The following is a 15,940-nucleotide window of genomic DNA, read 5'->3' as shown; positions in this document are numbered from 1 at the left end:
GAAATACTAGCTGCCCACATACTGAGATCCACAAATCCCAAAGTTGCCTGTTCGTTTTATTCACAAAACAACATTTATTGACTACTTCCCACATACCAGCTCTGGGAACAAAGCAGTAAAAGTCAGACTTGGTCCTTGCCTAATGGGACTTATGTTCTAATAGAAAAAATATGATAATAGTACTTAACAGATAAGCAAAAGAATTGCAGGGTGTGCTGTGTTATCAAAATAAATAAGCAGGAGGATATGAAAGAGAGTGTCCAGAGAGGCCACTTTAGATAAGAGGGTAGAGGAGAGCCTAAGGAAATCAATGGTGGCCTGAGGCATGAGATTGCACCAGTCATACAAAGATCTGGGGAGAAAGAGGTCCAGGCAGAGGGAACAACCACTGGAAAAGGACTTGGAATAGTCTAGGCCCAGAAAGGAGGCCCCAGTAGAATGAGAGAAGACAGGGAAAAAATAAAGAGGTATTGGAAAGATAGGCAGGAATTGGGTTTTTAGGGATCTGAAGATCTTTGTAAAGGTTGTATGTGAATTGAATTGTGAGTGAATATTTTCTCAATATGGATAGGGATCCAATCAGTTCAGTTCAGTCACTCAGTTGTGCCTAACACTTTGCAACTCCATGGACTGAACACGCCAGGCATCCCTGCCCATCACCAACTCCCATAGTTCACTCAAACTCATGTCCACTGAGTCAGTGATGCCAACCAACCATCTCATGCTCTGTTGTCCCCTTCTCCTCCTGCCTTCAATGTTTCCCAGCATCAGGGTCTTTTCAGATGAGATTGTTCTTCGCATGAGGTGGCCAAAGTATTGGAGTTTCAGCTGCAGCATCAGTCCTTCCAATGAATATTCAGGATTGATTTCCTTTTGGAAGGACTAGTTGGATCTCCTGGCCATCCAAGGAACTCTCAAGAGTCTTCTCCAACACCACAGATAAAAAGCATCAATTCTTTGGTGCTCAGCTTTCTTTATAGTCCAACTCTCACATCTATACTGGAAAAACCGTATCTTTGACTAGATGGACCTTTGTTGACAAAGTAGTGTCTCTGCTTTTTAATATGCTGTCTAGCTTGGTCATAACTTTCCTTCCAAGGAGTAAGCGTCTTTTAATTTCATGGCTGCAGTCACCATCTGCAGTGATTTTGGAACCTCCAGAATTAAAGTCAGACTGTTTCACTGTTTCCCCATCTATTTCCCATGAAGTGATGGGACCGGATGACATGATCTTAGTTTTCTGAATGTTGAGCTTTAAGCCAACTTTTTCACTCTCCTCTTTCACTTTCATCAAGAGGCTCTTTAGTTATTCTTCACTTTCTGCCACAAGGGTGGTATCATCTGCATATCTGAGGTTATTGATATTTTTCCTGGCAGTCTTAATTCCAGCTTGTGCTTCATCCAGTATAGTATTCCTCATGATGTACTCTGCATATAAGTTAAATAAGCAGGGTGACAATATACAGCCTTGACGTACTCCTTTCCCAGTTTGGAAGCAGTTGGTTATTCCATGTCCAGTTCTAACAGTTGCTTCCTGACCTGCATACAGATTTCTCAAGAGGCAGGTCAGGTGGTCTGGTATTCCCATCTCTTGAGGAATTTTCCACAGTTTATTGTGATCCACTCAGTCAAAGGCTTTGGCATAGTCAATAAAGCAGAAGTTGAAATTTCTGTAACTCTTGCTTTTTTGATGATCCAACAGATGTTGGCAATTTGATCTCTCATTCCTCTGCATTTTCTAAATCCAGCTTGAACATCATGTACTGTTGAAGCCTAGCTTGGAGAATTTTGAACATTACTATCGTGTGAAATGAGTGCAATTCTGTGGTAGTTTCAGCATTCTTTGGTATTGCCTTTCTTTGGGATTGGAATGAAAACTGACCTTCTCCAGCTCTGTGGCCACTGCTGAGTTTTCCAAATTTATTGAGTGCTGCTGCTACTGCTAAGTCACTTCAGTCGTGTCCGACTCTGTGTGACCCCATAGATGGAAGCCCACTAGGCTCCCCCATCCCTGGGATTCTCCAGGCAAGAACACTGGAGTGGGTTGCCATTTCCTTCTCCAGTGTGTGAAAGTGAAAAGTGAAAGTGAAGTTACTCAGTCATGTCTGACCCTTAGCGACCCCAGGGACTGCAGCCTACCAGGCTCCTCCATCCATGGGATTTTCTAGGCAAGAGTACTGGAGTAGCACTTTCAAAACCTCATCTTTTAGGATTTGAAATAGCTCAACTGGAATTCCATCACCTCCACCAGCTTTGTTTGTAGTGATGCTTCCTAAGGCCCACTTAACTTCACATTCCAGGATGTCTGGCTCTAGGTGAGTGATCACACCATCATGATTATCTGGGTCATGAAGATTTTTTGTATAGTTTTGTGTATTCTTGCCACCTCTTCTTAATATCTTCTGCTTCTGTTAGGTCCATACCATTTCTGTCCTTTATTGTGCCCATCTTTGCATGAAATGTTCCCTTGGTATCTCTAATTTTCTTGAAGAGATCTCTAGTCTTTCCCATTCTATTGTTTTCCTCTATTTCTTTGCATTGATCACTGAGGAAGGCTTTCTTATCTCTCCTTGCTGTTCTTTGGAATTCTGCATTCAAATAGGTCTATTTTTCCTTTTCTCCTTTGCCTTTTGCTTCTCTTCTTTTATCCTCCACATAAGGCCAAGGAAATTTATCAGGATTGATCTGTCATAAACTGCCTAGAAGTCTGTATTCTATGTGAAAAGCACCGAATCGCTAAACCCAAAGTTAGGACACCTGAAGTACTGGCCTCAGCTGTGCCCTTCATAACAGGATCATAATGATTCCTGGCCAGTCCATTTCATGAAGCTTTTATCAAGTCTAGATGAACTGACTCATATCAAAGCATGTCAACATGGAGAACTGCATGAATACACGGGGTTATTCTTTTGATTCCTGGCACAAGGTATCACCTGTAATGATCCTTTCAGGAAATTTCAGAGGAATACCAGGTCATCTGGGTGCTATATCTTGGGTAAAGCAGAAAAGTCTGTGTCCACCTGCAGGGCTGTAGGAAGGATTGAATGGAGTCGCCTGTGTGCATGCACTACACACAACACTCACCCTAGAGGCTGTGGCCTTCGCCTCCTATCTTTCTTGCTTCAGTGCCTTCGGTTCTATTTTTATAGTTAGTATGTCACTTCTGGTCCCCATGTCAAAAAGTACCTGTCTTTCCCTGATGAGTAGTGATTTGAGTATTTATGTATCTTTTGTAAATTTTCTGTTCAAATATTTTGCTTAGTCCCCCCTCATTGGGTTGTTTAGCTTTTATTGTTGCTCTGTAAGATTTCTTTTTTTTCCAGTGAGTCAACTTATCGCATGAGGTGGCCAAAGTACTGCAGTTTCAGCTTTAGCATCAGTCCTTCCAATGAACACCCAGGATTGATCTCCTTTAGAATGGACTGGTTGGATCTCCTTGTGATACAAGGGACTCTCAAGAGTCTTCTCCAACACCACAGTTCAAAAGCATCAATTCTTCGGTGATCAGCTTTCTTCTCTGATGCTGGGAAAGGTTGGGGGTGGGAGGAGAAGGGGATGACAGAGAATGAGATGGCTGGATGACATCACCGACTCTGTGGACATGAGTTTGAGTGAACTCCAGGAGTTGGTGATGGACAGGGAGGCCTGGAGTGCTGTGATTCATGGGGTCGCGGAGAGTCAGACACGACTGAGCGACTGAACTGAACTGAAGGTTTCTTTATATATTCTCAGTATGAAATTTGTTCTAATGCATGAAAGAGGTAATAAATAAAAGCTTACAAGGCAAAAACAAAGCAAAACTTACCTGTCCTGTGACCCATGTTCTCATGATTCTTCTCTGTAAGGCAAAGAAGAATTGATCTATGATGTTCCCACCAAATGGTACCACTTGAATAAAATGCACTGGTTTCCAGAATGCCTAAACAATAACTTTAATTTGGGGAATATCAGGTACTGCAGAGAGGCTTCCCAGGTGGCTCAGTGGTAAAGAACCCACCTGCCAATGCAGGAGACACAAGAGACGTGGATTTGATCCCTGGGTTAGGAAGATCCCCTGGAGGAGGGCATGGCAACCCACTCCAGTATTCTTGCCTGAAGAATCCCATGGACAAAGGAGCCTGGCAGGCTACTGTTCATGGGGCAGCAAAGAGTCAGACACAACTGAAGCATCTTAGCATGCCCAGCCTCATGCAGGTACTGCAGAAGTCATCAGTAAGACAGAGAGAGGGAGGATTCTGGATTTTCTGGACTCCCCAAATTACGTCCAATGCATAGTTGTTGATTCTGACCATAAGTACTGTTGAATTTCCCCAGAATGTTAAACAAAATCGACACAACATTGACTCTCTCTGCATTTTCCCTCTCATTTAGGTCTTATTACCAATTCCAGGTCAGATTGTCCTCACTGACCTACTGCTCTAACACTCTCCACACCTCTTCCAACATTTTCAGCAGTTTTTTTCTTCCTTCCTGCCTCCCTAGAATACCTGTAACTAAGGTAACCATATATCCTAGGATGATCCTGGTTTCTACCTGTTTTTCTCACATAATTATCAATATATTGATCCTTCTTTTAAATGTGTGCTAGTTTGGAAAACAAATTACCTGGTAACCCTACCTATAGCTGAATGAATTTGAGCAAAGCCTGAAGGCAAGTCTAGGCTGAGGAAAGAGAAAGGGCAGAGCTAAAAAGCCAAGCTTAGAAGGTGCCAACCCTTGTCTACCCTGCAGCGCCATCCCTCAGGCATTGGTGCCAGGCCAGCATTTGCTGGCATCATACAGGGATGAGACTGGCTCTCAGGAGAGGTGTCTCATAAGTAAACTAAAAGCAAGAGATTCCTAGAAATTAGAGGTAAAAAGATGCAAAAGACAATGGAGGATGGTTTTACGAGAGCATAAAAAGGTTATACGCATCCGACGAGGATGCAGGATGACAGTATTTTTGTCGCATCAATTTTATCTCCATTTCTCAGGGGTTGGTGAGCTATACAACACCAGTGTCCTGGCTGATTCCTTTTGCTCCTGCTGAAGACCACAGAGGACTCACCCTTACCAGGCAGGTTGCTTGGACTAGATTTGGTTGCCTGGACCAAAAGGCAGGAGACCAGGGTCAAGTCCCATTTGTCACTTGGTGACCATGAGAATTATTTTCATTTTGATGGGCAAACTTTTCATATGCAAAATAAAGAGAGTTAAACCAGACGGTCTCTAAGGCAATAGTTCAAAATATTTGTATGTTGCTTAAAGAATTTGAAGAACTTTCTTCCTTAAGCAGTTTTACATTAATTTAAAATGTGAGAATGAAAAGCTGGCTTAAAACTCAACATTCAAAAAACTAAGATCATGGCATCTGGTCCCATCACTTCATGGCAAATAGATGGGGAAAAAATGGAAAAAGTGACAGACTTTATTTTCTGGGGCTCCAAAATCGCTGCAGAGAGTGACTGCAGCCATGAAATTAAAAGATGCTTGCTCCTTGGAAGGAAATCAATGACAAGCCTAGACAGTGTATTGAAAAGCAGAGATATCACTTTGCAGACAAATGTCCATCTAGTCAAAGCTATGGTTTTTCCAGCAGTCATGTATGGATGTGAGAGTTGGACCATAAAGAAGGCTGAGCGCCAAAGAATTGATGTTTTCGAACTGTGGGGCTGGAGAAGACTCTTGAGAGTCTCTTGGACAGCAAGAAGATCAAACAGTCAATCCTAGAGGAAATCAACTGTGAATATTCATTAGAAGGACTGAAGCTAAAGCTCCAGCACTTTGGCCACCTGATGTGAAGAACTGACTCATTGAAAAAGACTCTGATGCTAGGAAAGACTGAGGGCAGGAGGAGAAGGGGGAGACAGAGGCTGAGATGGTTGGATGGCATCATTGACTCAATGGACATGAATTTGAGCCAACTCCAGAAGTTAGTGAAGGACAGGGAAGCCTGGTGTGCTATAGTTCATGGGGTTGCAAAGGGTTGGACATGACCGAACAACAACAAAAATATTTCTTTAACACAAGATGTAATTTCCAACACATGATGGATATGGGCATTTCATTAATAAAGACCTTGTTACATCAATCTTTAAAATGTATCCAAATACCACAGCCATTTTATACCTATATCATCTTTTTTACCTCAAAAAATTATTTTTTAACGCATGGAAATTTTACATTGTTCCCGTTTCAGTTTGAACTCATTTTAGTCTGTTTGTTGTCGTTGTTATTTAGTCACTACTCTGTGGACATGAGTTTGAGTGTACTCCGGGAGTTGGTGATGGACAGGGAGGCCTGGCGTGCTGTGATTCATGGGTTCGCGGAGAGTCGGACACGACTGAGCGACTGAGTTCAGTGTCTGATTCTGAACTGTGTCTGATTCTTTGCAACCCCATGGACAGTAGGCCATCAGGCTCCTCTGTCCATGGGATTTCCCAAGCAAGAACACTGGAGTGGTTTGCCATTCCCTTCTCCAGGGGATGTTCCTAACCCGGGAACTGGACCCACATCTCTTGCATTGCAGGTGAATTTTTTACCACTGAGCTATCTTAGAATTCACTCATTTTATTCTACTTCCCCAAAATAATTTTACCCTTGATATAATTTATCTGTATGTTTGAAAGTTATTTTAAAAATCACACTATCACTCTTTGATGCAACAAAAGTATGTGAACACAATGAAATTTTTAAAATTTCCTATGACTGTAAATTTCAAAGGGTAAAAACAGTAAATAAACTCTAGATGGAGTTATCACTACAACTGATGTGACCAACTGAAATCATTACACAAGTAAGTAAAATTTTATTGGAAATGTTTCTCTTGGAAAGATGGATAGAGCTGCCTTAGGTTTTGAGCAAGTTATTTATGATTTAGTATAACTTATCGAATCAATTTTATTCCCCCCTTTTTTTAAAAGAAGTGCTGAGGAACATTCAGGTATGACCTAAATCAAATCCCTTATGATTATACAGTGAAAGTGAGAAATAGATTTAAAGGACTAGATCTGATAGATAGAGTACCTGATGAACTATGGATGGAGGTTCGTGACACTGTACAGTAGACAGGGACCAAGACCATCCCCAAGAAAAAGAAATGCAAAAAAGCAAAATGGCTGTCTGAGGAGGCCTTACAAATAGCTGTGAAAAGAAGAGAAGCGAAAAGCAAAGGAGAAAAGGAAAGATATACCGATTTGAATGCAGAGTTGCAAAGAATAGCAAGGAGAGAGAAGAAAGCCTTCCTCAGTGATCAATGCAAAGAAATAGAGGAAAACAATAGAATGGGAAAGACTAGAGGTCTCTTCAAGAATATTAGAGATACCAAGGGAACATTTCATGCAAAGATGGGCACAATAAAGGACAGAAATGGTATGGACCTAATAGAAGCAGAAGATATTAAGAAGAGGTGGCAAGAATACACAGAAGAACTATACAAAAAAGATCTTCACAACACAGATAATTACGATGGTGTGATCACTCACCTAGAGCCAGACCTCTTGGAATGTGAAGTCAAGTGGGCCTTAGGAAGCATCACTACGAACAAGGCTAGTGGAGATGATGGAATTCCAGTTGAGCTATTTCAAATCCTCAAAGATGATGCTGTGAAAGTGCTGTACTCAATATGCCAGCAAATTTGGAAAACTCAGCAGTGGCCACAGAACAGGAATAGGTCAGTTTTCATTCCAATCCCCAAGAAAGGCAATGCCAAAGAATGCTCAAACTACTGCACAATTGCACTCATCTCACACGCTAGTAAAGGTTATGCTCAAAATTCTCCAAACCAGGCTTCAGCAATACCTGAACCGTGAACTTCCAGATATTCAAGCTGGATTTAGAAAAGGCAGAGGAACCAGAGATCAAATTGCCAACATCCACTGGATCATGGAAAAAGCAAGAGAGTTCCAAAAAAGCATCTATTTCTGCTTTATTGACTACAACAAAGCCTTTGACTGTGTGGATCACAATAAACTGTGGAAAATTCTGAGAGACAGGAATACCAGACCACCTGACCTGCCTCTTAAGAAACCTGTATGCAGGTCAGGAAGCAACAATTAGAACTGGACATGGAACAACAGACTGGTTCCAAATCGGGAAAGGAGTACGTCAAGGCTGTATATTGTCACCCTGCTTATTTAACTTATATGCAGAGTACATCATGAGAAATGCTGGGCTGGATGAAGCACAAGCTGGAATCAAGATTGCTGGGAGAAATATCAATAACCAGAGATATGCAGATGACACCACCCTTATGGCAGAAAGTGAAGAGGAACTCAAAAGCCTCTTGATGAAAGTGAAAGAGGTGAGTGAAAAAGTTGGCTTGAAGCTCAACATTCAGAAAACTAAGATCATGGCATCTGGTCCCATCACTTCATGGGTAATAGATGGGGAAACTTTGGAAACAGTGGCTGACTTTAGTTCTGGGGGCTCCAAAATCACTGCAGATGGTGACTGCAGCCATGATATTAAAAGACGCTTGCTCCTTGGAAGGAAAGTTATGACCAACCTAGACAGCATTTTAAACAGCAGAGACATTACTTTGTCAACAAAGGTCCGTCTAGTCAAAAGCTATGGTTTTTCTGGTAGTCATGTATGGATGTGAGATTTGGGCTATAAAGAAAGCTGAGTGCCGAAGAATTGATGCTTTTGAGCTGTGGTGTTGGAGAAGACTCTTGAGAGTCCCTTGGACTGCCAGGAGATCCAACCAGTCCATCCTAAAGGAGATCAGTCCTGGGCGTTCATTTGAAGGACTGATGCTAAAGATGAAACTCCAATACTTTGGCCACCTGAGGCGAATAGCTGACTCATTGGAAAAAAGAGGGAAAGATTGAGGGCAGGAGGAGAAGGGGATGACAGAGGATGAGATGGTTGGTTGGCATCACCGACTCAATGGACATGAGTTTGAGTGAACTCCGGGAGTTGGTGATGGACAGGGAGGCCTGCTGCGGTTCATGGGGTCGCAAAGAGTCGGACAGAACCGAACTACTGAACTGACCTGAACTGAGGAGCATTGTTTATATAAAAGCAGATGGCACTGGGAGGATTTTCCTTACAGCAATATCAGTCTTTGAAAGTCCTGAGTTATATGTGAAAAATAACCCTGTGATCCATTATTAAAAATAATTTTTATTATTCTATTAGCTAACAACCCTATAGGTCATCTTTGAATTATTTTGAAAGCAAATACTTGGAAAATACTTTTTGTTAGAAATTAGACTTGCAAAAGGATTTATTTCCTAACCTGTATTCACTTTCTTAAAACTGACTCTGATATTTTGAATTGTTCTTTTGTTTGGTCTCCCAGGGGTCTTTCCTCTCTGGGGTAGCACCCAGGATAAAATGCAGAACAGGTAAGAGTAACTTTTGTCAGGTAAGAATAGGATTGGGAGAAAAGAACTGAGAAAGTAGAGCCTGTCCAGCAAGGTACTTTCCCAGACAAATGAATTTTAGGCATGAGAACTTGTATTCATTCTACATCTGGAAACTGACACCAACTTCCTAACCTGTGAATCTATAACATGGAAGAAAATCTTCCTGATCCTCAGGACCACATGCACCTCACTTTGAAGATCCAGCTCTGATGTCTCAAGGTCTGGACAGTGTTAAGTTCAAGCAAAACAACTGAAAGAAAAAATTTTCAAGTTCGTTTTATTTACTTACTTTCGATTAGGTAATGAGACAGTGAGGCCTATACAGTAAATCTCCATACCCCACCCCCACCCCCACCTGTCCATCAGCCATCCTTTCTTTTCTCCGAGCAATGGATGTGAAGTTGCCCTGTGTGATCTGCGGAGATGATCTCACATATTCACTCAGTTGTGATCAGAGACAGTCTTTTCTTCCTCCTCTTTCACAATTGCTACTGTGCTCTACACACTGTCTGGTATCTTTTTTGTCACTTTGCTTAGAAATTACCTTGGAGTTTTGTTTTTTTTTAATGTCATCATATAAAAAATACCCTCACTCTTTACTGACTGAACAGTATTCCATTAAATGTTATAGTTCACTTAAACAGGCCCTTATTGGTGTTCTTTTATCTTGCTTCCAATATTATTTAAACAATACTGTGATAAATATATTGTACATATATCACTTTGCATTTGTGTGAATATATTCACTGAGGAACTTCTAAAAGCAGAATATCTGGTCCAAGGACCTGTGTATGTACTGATTTTAATTAGGCATTAGTAGTAAACTGCTTATCTCTGAGAAGGATGTGCCAATTTAATCTACCACCCACGATATGAGTGCCTATCTTCAGTTCAGTTCAGTCGCTCAATCATGTCCGACTCTCCGCGACCCCATGAATCACAGCACGCCAGGCCTCCCTGTCCATCACCAACTCCCGGAGCTCACTCAAACTCATGTCCACAGAGTCGGTGATGCCATCCAGCCATCTCATTCTCTGTTGTCCCCATCTCCTCCGCCCCCAATCCCTCCCAGCATCAGAGTCTTTTCCAGTGAGTCAACTCGTCGCATGAGGTGGCCAAAGTATTGCAGTTTCAGCTTTAGCATCAGTCCATCCAATGAACACCCAGGATTGATCTCCTTTAGAATGGACTGGTTGGATCTCCTTGCACTCCAAGGGACTCTCAAGAGTCTTCTCCAGCACCACAGTTCAAAAGCATCAATTCTTCAGCGATCAGCTTTCTTCACAGTCCAACTCTCACATCCATACATGACCACCGGAAAAACCATAGCCTTGACTAGATGGACCTTTGTTGGCAAAGTAATGTCTCTGCTTTTTAATACGCTATCTAGGTTGGTCATAACTTTCCTTCCAAGGAGTAAACGTCTTTTAATTTCCTGGCTGCAATCAGCATCCGCAGTGATTTTGGAGCCCCAAAAAATAAAGTCTGACACCGTTTCCACTGTTTCCCCATCTATTTCCCATGTAGTGATGGGACCAGATGCCATGATCTTCGTTTTCTGAATGTTGAGCTTCAAGCCAAACTTTTCACTCTCCTCTTTCACTTTCATCAAGAGGCTTTTGAGTTCCTCTTCACTTTCTGCCATAAGGGTGGTGTCATCTGCATATCTGAGGTTATTGATATTTCTCCCGGCAATCTTGATTCCAGCTTGTGCTTCTTCCAGCCCAGTGTTCCTCATGATGGACTCTGCATATAAGTTAAATAAGCAGGGTGACAATATACAACCTTGACGTACTCCTTTTCCTATTTGGAACCAGTCTGTTGTTCCATGTCCAGTTCTAACTGTTGCTTCCTGATCTGCATACAGGTTTCTCAAGAGGCAGGTCAGGTGGTCTGGTATTCCCATCTCTTTCAGAATGTCCGTAACTCTGTAACTCTTCTTGTGACAAATCATCCCCAAACTGAGTGGCTTCCACCATCAGTAATCACTTCTTCTCCTTCTTTGTTTCTATGGGTCTGGATGATGCGTGACTTGGCTGGGTTGTCCTGGCTTGGGGTCTCTTGGACGGTTGCATTCGGCTGGGAGCTGGGGTCATCTTGGAGACTTCCTCAGTCAAGCCCCTGGCGTGGGACTGAGGAGAAATGAGCCCCCAGGTGATGGAACCGTGGAGCCTTCTCCTGTGTCTCCGTCCTCTGGGGTCTGTCTACGTAGTCTCTCTCAAGGTAGCCAGACTTCTTTCGGAAGCATCTGTCAGCGGACATCTAGGTGGTTTCCACGTCCCGGCCGTCGTGAATAGTGCTGCTTTGGACATAGGGCTGCATATATCTTTTTGAAATACAGTTTTGTCCAGATAGATGCCCAGGAGTGGTATTGCTGGGTCACTCCATTTGTAGTTTTTTGAAGATCATCCATACTGTTTTCATATTGGTTGTATCAACTTACATTGGTGACTTTTCCATGAAAAAAAATTTTTTATGTGTATTTAATTAAATTTCACTTTTCTTTTAACCTTCTGGCTTTTTTTTGGTCATATTTGGAAAGTCTTCTCACTGTGAAACTGTGAGTGTTCCTTCCCATGTTGTCTTCTGCTCTGTGTGTTTGGCTTGGCTTAGTTTCTGCATTTTTACTTTTGACGCATTTAATATTAATTTTATTTTAAAGTGTGAAGTATGGATTAGAATGTCCTGTTTTCCAATGGCTATCTAGTGGACTTGAAATGTTGCCTGTGTCATGTCGTGTTCATGAGCTCTGCACGCCTCCTCCTTCTGCCCCACTTGTTAGCGTGGGTCTTTATGTGATGGTCCTGCACTGTTTTGAATTTTCTAGCCACATAATGTGTTTTAATATCTAGTAGGACTACTTACCCTTATTTATCATTTTCTTAATTATCTAGGCTATTCTTTCTAGTCTATTTTTCTATGAAAACAATTAAGTGGTATTAGGCTGAGATATTTGGGATTTTTCTGCACATAAAAGAAGGAAATGGGAGGTAACTTGACATCTTAAGGAAAAAAAGCAAAAACAAAAACTGGCACTCAGAGAGACAGTTTCAATCTCAAATCTGCAGAATAGCCTGTGGCCTTGCTCTAAAACATGATGATACTTAAATAGGAATGACCCAGGGTGGTAAAGATTAATGAGGAAAAGAAAAATGCTAACCTTTTATAAGATCATTTCCTCTACAGAATTTTAGTGTGCCAACTCTCAGGGTAACTGAATCTCTCTTAATGATTAGGAATCATGCAACATTTCTGATTGCTTGTCTGTGTTACTGTTTGGGTATAGTTTGCCAAAAAGCAAATTGTTCCTAAAAGCGTGGTGAAGGGGTAGTGTATGGCATTCAGTCTTTAAAGGTTTTATTCACAAATATTGTGTTAGGCTTTTCCGTATTTTTCAACAAACCAATGCATCTAGTGAAAATGTCTTAGAAGTGCATTTTTGTTACTTTTCCATTTCACTTTCAGGGTTGGAAACACTCACATTTCTGTGTTCTGACTAATGTACAACATTAGAAGCATAGAACTTGGCTCTTATTGCAACTTTCTTACTTAAGGGATCAAAGGCACTTTGCTATTGTTCCTTCCTTGCTCTCCTGGGATGCTGGGAGATCCTGCAGAGTCTCTTGCAGTACACACTTGTAAAATGCCTTGGATTTGCAGAGGTTTTGCTATTATTATTTAATAATGGGTCTCAGGACTTCAGGATTTCTATCATGGGGGAAAAAACAAAGCTCAAAAGTTCAAGAAAAGCATGAATAAAAAGCAAACAAACTGAAGATCTGAAAACCCTGTTGTATACTGAATTGCCTCTGTATCTGTGTTTGTGACCTTATTTGAAAAAGTAAGATGATTTTTAAGTTTTTTTCTTAATTGAGACATACTTGACATATAACCCTGTGTAAGTGTAAGGTGTAAAACATGTTGATTTGATGCATTTATATATGGCAATGTGATTACCACCATAGCTTCAGCTCATATCTCTATCACATTACATAATTATTATTTCTTTTTTGTGATGAGAACTTTGGAGATTTAGTCTCTTAGCAATTTTAAAGTATTTCATTCAGTACTATTGAATACTGGAAATAGGGTCATTGCAGATGTATTCTAAGTTTCTCAAGATGGCACCCCCTGGAGAAGGGAATGCAACCCACTCCAGTATTCTTGCTTGGAGAATTCCATAGACAGAGGAGCCCGGTGGGCTAAGGGGTCGCAAAGTCTCGGACACAACTGAGCGACTCAACAGCAGGATAACATCATCCTGCATTTTGAATGGACCCTAAGTCCAGCAAGTGGTGTCCTGGTAAGAGAAAGGAGAGAGGGACTTAACACAGAGAGACACAGGGGAGAAAACAGTGTGAAGATAGAGGCAGAGACGGGAATGGTGTGTTTATAAACCAAAAAATGCTAGAGACTTCTGGGCAGTGACCAAAAGCTAGAAGACAGGTATGAACTGGGTTCTCTCTCAGGGCATCCAAAAAGAACCAACGCTGCTGACACCTTGATTCAGACTCCTGGTTTGCAGAACTGTGACAGAATACAGTTCTGTTATTTTAAGCCACCCAGCTTGTGGTAATTTGTTATTGGCTAAGAAAGGGAGTCGGGGGCAGACACAGGAAACCATACAGACCTTTCATCAAGAGAGGTTGAGCAGAAAAGCTCAGGGTCTGTGAACATGGTGAAGCAGAAAAAACACTCTGCAGTTTCCCCGCTCCCTTCAGTTCCCCGCTATTCTGACTCCGGGGCCCTGACTCGCTCTGCACACCTTAGATTTCTCCACTATGAGTCACTCTCCTCCAGATTCAAGAGGATCCTCTTTCTGTCTTCAAATTTTCCCCTGTGCCCAGACCTCCCCCCGGGCTCAGCTTACAGCAGAGCTTTACAGCAGAGCTTGCGAGCCTGTTCACAGCATGGTAGAAGGCAATAACTAGGGGTGTTGACCTTCTCAGGAATATTTGTATTCTTAAAGCGGTTAGACAGGGCTCGATGGAGAAGGAATTCTCTCTCCTGGAGGAATCTCTGGAATCACTGTGGGGTGGGGTGAATAATTTTGCAGAGGGTCTTCTCCCAGCCTTGGTCCTCCCTGCTTCCTCCCTGCCACTGCTTCCCCAGGGACCCTGTTTTCTGTGGTTTCATCAGAGCAAAGGAAGGACCCCACCAAGTCCAGCTGGGTGAATGCCCTTTTCAGGCCCAGTGCCCTGCAATGAGTGGAGGCCAGGGTGGGCCAGGCAAAGTGGTTAAGGCTTGTAGGGGACACTGTGGAGAAACCACTTTGAAGGAGGGGAGAATTTCCATGAGGGTCATGTGTGGGCAGAACTGGCTTCACAAAATTTTCAGGGCCCAGTACCAATTGAATGTAGGCCTGTGGTTCACACTCATTAAGGCTGTCATGACGATGAGAGCTGAGCACTGAGCCGTGACAGGACCCTTCTAAACATGAGACTCCACACGTACATGTGTGCTCATGAGGTTGACCCTGTGTGGAGGTCACCAAAAACCTTGAATCAGAATTTGAAGGGCTGTGGTAACTTGGGTCAGTGGGCGTCTATCTGTGAACTCATTCCAGGAACCATGTAGCATGAAGAGGTGCTGCCATCAGAGACCAAAGACACGGGCTTGGCAAGGGGACCTTGAGGAAGGCCCTCTGCAGGCTGCCGGATGAGTTGGTATAGGTTACAGGGAGAAAAGTAAAATAAACATGATCAGGTATTTAAAATCCTCCAGAAGGAAGGCTCCTGGTGACTGGGGGAGGTCTTGTTTCTGGACCCCAAGGTTGTCTTGCCTCTGCAGGATGCTTTTGCCTTGGCATGAGCCAGGGTGTGGGGGGTTGGGATGGGGAGTTTAGAGTGAGGGGGAAGGTTAGGATGCTGATGCTGAGGGAGCTTACAAGGAAGGGGAGAGATTTGGTGGGAAAGAGATACATCTCAGGGAAGTGGAATTCTGTGTGGGTGATGTAAACACTCTGCCTCCATACACCCCCACCCGACTCCTACCCCGCTTCCTGGCAAATCTCCAGTAAAAGGATGGCTTCTCAGAAATCTGTGGAGTGAGCTTTCTTTGGGGGGATGAAGAGAAGAGTTTAGTCCAGGTAAGAGTGGGGAGTTGAGGTGAGGGCTAGTATATTGTAGCCTTTTTAGCACAGAGAGGTAAGCTTCTGCAGAACTCACTGAATTGAAGGGGGCCTCTGAGCTGAGCAGCCTTAGAACAATCACAATGAAAAGATGTTGCCTTTCTTTTTGGTTCTTGAGCTTGGGAAAATCCGGAGGGGCAAACAAACGGCGGGGGGACACAGTCTGGTTGGGGAGGGTTCAGTTACTGGGAAGAGAAGAACGTGTTCGGGAATGACTGTTGACTTAGTTCTGGAAGCCAGGGGAGGAGCTGGGAAGAGTATTGAAGTCTCAGGCTCCCTCCTGTCTGACAGAGATAAGGCACTGAGAGTCCCTGGGGCTAAAACCAGGCAATTTCTATCCTCCCACCAGACCAGCTTTGGGCTATTCCCTAACCAGATTCAAAATTGTTGCACTGGCTCCTGGGTATTTTGCTGATGGGTATGACCTTATCATTTTCTTAGTCAATGAACCCTGGGAATT

Source organism: Moschus berezovskii, chromosome 9 (genome assembly GCF_049115385.1).
Source record: "Moschus berezovskii isolate FMDL1 chromosome 9, NW_MosBer_1.0, whole genome shotgun sequence".
Lineage (NCBI taxonomy): Eukaryota > Metazoa > Chordata > Mammalia > Artiodactyla > Moschidae > Moschus > Moschus berezovskii.
This window is presented reverse-complemented; position numbering follows the sequence as displayed.